We start from the raw sequence: 5391 nt of genomic DNA, 5'->3' as shown, positions 1-5391 counted from the left end.
GGTCCTAGGAGAGGTGGGAAAGGCCGCCTGCATCGCCTCTCCGCTTCCTTTCACGTCACTTCCCCCCGGGGGTGTAATGCTTGGGATCCTACTGAGCAGCCGGTTTTTAAGTTTTATTATTATTGCTGCTGTTGCTACTGCCAGCGACACTCCTGGGCGCTGTGGGTGAGAGCCCACGGCTCAGACAGTCGCCGGCCTTCCAATAGCTCTTCTTGTGCCCAGTGTCCCTAGGTTTGTCCCAGCGAGAACCAAACACATCACTTCCTCTCCGAGCCTCGCTTTCTAGCCGGGTGATGACTAACGGACCCTTCTAGCGGCGATTGGAGGCTTGCCTGCTCCTGGGAAGTTCAAATAGGTTAATGGAATTAAAGCGTATAGAGCAGGTTGTAAAAAGTTCTCGCAGTAATTCCCTGTAGCATCAGTCCTTGAATGCCTTATTATTTATTCCTTTGGATTCTGCGCTCATAGAAGGCAGGGACTTGATTTACCTAGGTCTGGGAGCCCTCCTGAAAAATAACATTAAACCAGTCTCGGTGGGGATGTAGTCTGGGGCAGGGCAGGACTGGGGGCATTGGGGCACTGGGCAGGGGTGTTGAAGCTAAGGGAAACCCTGCTTCCAGAATGAGGAGACCTTTACTGAGGCAAGAATCAGTGTGGCAGGAGCCCTGAGCTCAGTGTGGGGGCTGAAACCTGGGAAGGGATGATGACTGGATGAAGTCCGAGGCTGTGACTGGACATGCCCCCACCCTGACCCAGCCTACCCCTTCTCAGTCTGTGTGTTGGGGAGCAGCTGGCCCTGTCGGGGATGGTGGACAGATTCATTCCCAGAACTTGTGGGACACCCCGCCCCCCGAATAATCCAAAAAGAGGTGGGAGAATCTTCTGACTGGCTGGTGAGGGGTGGGCAGTGGAGGAGACAGTGAGGGTTTTCATGAACCAGCAGCTAAGAGGGCACAGAGGAAGCTGGAGGTGTCATTGACACCATATGGAGGGGGTGTGTGTCGGTATTAGAGCATAGTTTCCTACCGATGCCTTGGGGAAGACCAAGATAGTGTTACTGAAGACCGGAGAAGAACCAAGCAAAGCTTAGACAGATGGAGTTACACTTTATTATTATTATTATTATTATTATCATTATTATTATTATTACACCGGGTCGAGAGAAAACTGTATTTCACATTCTGGGCCCCAACGTGGAGAAAGTTTCCCTATTTATATCTTTTTTACCTTCTTTGTCTCCCAAATATGGGGTTTTCTGGTCCCCTTTGCAAGTTCGTAGTTAAAGAGCCCTTTGTGCTGGGGCTTTGAGACCTCAACCAGAGGCCTGGCCTGGTGCCAGCACTGATAACTTCGTCTGGGGAAGGTTTATGGCCTTTATGGCCTCTGTAAAAATGTGAGCATTTAGGTAACAGGTCTTGCAAGACCAGTGTAGTCTCATTTTCCGTATTATTTAAGCCAGCAGGCATTTACAGGAGCCACAATAGCAGGGTTAACAATTCAAACAGCAGTTTTTATGTAAGACGGATGCTTCATTCCCCACTGGTTTTATGTACATGCGTCAAATCATTGACTCCTGGCGGTTGTTAACATTGTTAACCTACTCAGCTTTGAGGCTTCCTTTACCAAGTCCTATAAAGAGAATTAATAATACGGTGCATGTGAAAGTTTTATCTTTAGAGAGTCCTTTTGCCTATGCTGCCTTAAGCCACAGTGGGATCCCGTCGACCTTGACTGCCGTGGGGTGGTCCTTTCCAGGTAGGAGTCAGTCCTTGGGTAGTAAATTTCTTTACCCAAACAGAGTCGCCAGGTTGGAAGGGATGGACTGGATCAGAAGTTGGTACAGGCCGAGCATCATGAATGTGCTTCTGGATTGCTTTCTGGGTAGACTGTAAAGCCTGTAAGAACTTGAGTAAAGATTGGTTATGGATTTCAGCTTTTCTAGATTGGGTACATAGTACTAATCTCTTAGAAGCTCTGCGAGTTTAATATGGTTCCGTGTAAGCCGGTGAGGTGGGTAGGTCAGGGTCTGGAAGAGTCACTAGAATCTGTAGCGGCCCCACTGGTTTTAGGGCAGCTTCCCGGGCTGCTTTGTCTGCTCCTGGAGGCAGGAAGGGGTCAAGTCTGTTGGAGAAGTAGGCCACCGGCCTTTTTGTAGGGGCCACGACTTTGGGTGAGTACCCCTTTGGCTATGCCCCTTGTCTCACATATGTAGAGGTGGAAAGACTTAGTTACATTTGGTAGCACTAGTTGGCCCATCGTTCTTGCTCTGCTCATGTATGTCTTACTGCCTAATATATTACCGCAAGGATCCTGGCTCTGAATTCTGTCAGGGAAAATGGACGTCGGTGGGGTCCTCTGGCTACTTCCATGCTGAAGAGGGACGGAGTTTTCTCTCAGAGCCAAGAGATCCTTGCTGTCTGTCAGAGGGACCATGAGGCCTGGGCACTGAAGGAGGTGGGCTTGTGACCGGGTGGACACAAACTGCCTCCATCAGGCCTGCCTGCAGTATCGGCTGAGTTAGGTGAATCCCTCCCCTGCAGCAACTCCACCTGGGCCCACGCCCTAGGCTTCAAGGCCCTTCTCAGCAGCCCTCCTACTCCTTGCTGCCTAGAGTGCGGAGGGGTGGGGGAAAGGGGAGGCGGGGGGAGATCCTGCAGGGACTCAGAGGCACCCTTATTGTTCCCCTTCTGCTCTGACCAATCGCCAGTGATGATAGGGCATGGGCCTGACGCTCCAGCGCCATCTATTTTCAGGGCTACCAAGCAGGATACCAGGCTTTCTTCATGGCACTCTTATTGGCTTCAAGTCTTCAGAGCTCAGACAGGGCTCTTTAAAACATGATACTCCAGTCAAAGTTTTCGGTTAATAAAACCACTGTTGGAAACCAGTCTTATTGAATTTATGCGAAGAAATGCATTGCCATGATTTATTTATTACGTATTGCCAAGTTTCGGAGGACTTATATAAGGAGACAAATATACTGACCTGTTTTAAGATTTTCTTTGCTAGTCCTTTTTATGGATTCTTCAGAGTAATATTTTTCCAAATGTATTATAACAAAACAGTAACTGCCTTTAAATGACAAGAAGAAATTTAAAATGTGTCTATATTCAAATAGTCACAGCTGTCCTGCAGTAGGGTTCCCCCTACTTGACTTGTCCTTAAACTATGTATGGCCTCTGGGAGGGGTGACATGCCCTCTCAGAATGGATTAAGGGAGTAGCTCTCCCATATGAGCTTTATCCCTTTGCAGGGTCTCACATGTCACAGGACCTCACAGCTTCTGTAATTCCCGTGACAGAGGGCTGGGACTCACCACTTCCCCCTGTTCTATACAGGCCTCCCCCAGGTTCCTAAAGTTGAGGCTTGTGCCACCCCTGACATGGGCATGGTCACACAGGCCTGCAAGGCAGTATACAGGCTGCCAACTGTCTTTCAATAGAAACTAAAACCTGATGGGTATTTTTCTTTGTCTATTTGGGCACCTGCCCTTTTGGCAACTGCATTCAAATCTGCAAGAGAATTAAAGGTTAATATAACATGTTTATATAATGAAGTACAATATGGGCACTGTGGCCACTTCAGGCAGCCAAATTTTCTGCTACCAAACATGACACCTGGTAGGGCTCTACAAACATTGCAGGGAGGTGACTAAAGTCCATTTTTGACCTTCTCATACGAGCAAAACTGTCCTTGTCTCTTTGGAGTCATGTCCATGAAGACGCAGGCATTAATAAGTCTATTATACAGTTTTCTGCAGGCCACTGTCAGGGCTGTGCGTGGTGGCCGGTTCTTCTTTCTAGCCACAAACACAGTCTGTCCAATTTCCATAAACTGTATTCTGGCATGAGAAAAACTTGTTTTGCTGAACACAGGCAGCTTAACCCCTATATAACTGGGCTTGGGCCTCTGCCTAGCAAACTGCAGTTCAATTTGCAGCCTCTGGTCCTCCTAACCCAGCGGGGTCTCCGCCAGTCCCTTCGTCAGACTCCTCCTCTCTAGGAGAGCCTGAAAGTCCTGAAGGCTCTCTGGTACATGGAAAGTGCCTTCCCTTTACCCTCTCCTGTTAACCCTGTTTGTCAGTTACAGGGCCTTGCCATCCCTGTCTCTTACCACTGCTTGGTTCCCAGTGGCGAGCCAAACACAGCTGGGGCTGCAGGGAGAGACAGGTTTGCACATAGCAAAGTGCTCCTGCAGTGGTAGCTTGGGCTTCAGGCTCGACTATGCTGCCCATTCTCTTTCCTGACAGAGACCGTGGCCTTCTCTGTGGGCTCCCTTGCTGGAATGGGCATCTAGCCCCCCCATCCCACCTGTCCCCTTTCAGCACATTTACACATGGAAAACTTTATCAGCTTCATCCCTGGCCACTTTCACAGATTCCAGGGCCCGTTGCTTGTCCCCTTTCCTATTGTGAGTCAGAGGAAGACAATTCCTACAGAGGGAGAAATAGAAACAGTGGGAGTTTCGGAGAAAACTACAGACGATGCTGTAGCAGTCCTCCCTCCTGGAGGCTGGGGTCCGACCTGTGGAGAAAAATGACTCTTAGAAGGCCTGGAAAAGAAGGCAGAGGATGACAATGGTGTGCAGGGAAATTTCTTGTGGACTGAAAGCCTGGAGGGGCTCCTGAAAGAAAAGATCTTTAATCCAGTTACACATGCTGTCAGGGTCAGGAGTGAGGGAGGAAGGGAAAGACCAGGTATGTCCTCTATGAGGATCCTAATAAATATCTGAAAACAGCAAGCCAAGTAAGACATACAAGATATATAACCAGGGCAGACGGGGTTCATGAAGAGATGATTATGATAACATTAGTTGGATTTCTTTTTAACATTTCTCTTTTCCTTTTTATCGTATACATAACCTTTACAAATTTTATACTTTCAAATTAGCCTTTAAACCTTCTTTCTATGTCCTTTAAAAATGCATAACCATGCCTTGGACCTTCTGGGATAAAACTAAGAGCAGGTAAATTAAAACTTGTCTAGTAAGAACTGTTATATTTTTCCATATGTAAATTCAAGTATATTGTATCGGTATAGTTTAGTATTGGAAGGGTTAAAGAGAATCAAACGGGGCAGAGAAAGATTTACTGCGCCTGCAGAAAACTTGCAACCTTGAGTCTAGTGCAGTTCAGATAAGACACCTGGTAGGCTATGGACCAGACCCCTACGCCAGCAGAGCGGTCTGCAACCAGTAAAATCAACAAAAACCTATCTCTCACTGCTTCATAATTAACTGCCGACACCACCCCCCGTTTCTACATTAACCATGTACTCTGTCCTGAAACAAGGCAAATGGTCTGAGATCCTGTATATTTAGGCTTTTTATATTCAAGGATACATTTTTTTCTTCCTGTAACAGTTGCTTTCCCTCGCAGATTTTTCCTCTTTA

Source organism: Myotis davidii, unplaced genomic scaffold, assembly GCF_000327345.1.
Source record: "Myotis davidii unplaced genomic scaffold, ASM32734v1 scaffold167, whole genome shotgun sequence".
Classification (NCBI taxonomy): Eukaryota; Metazoa; Chordata; class Mammalia; order Chiroptera; family Vespertilionidae; genus Myotis; species Myotis davidii.
This window is presented reverse-complemented; position numbering follows the sequence as displayed.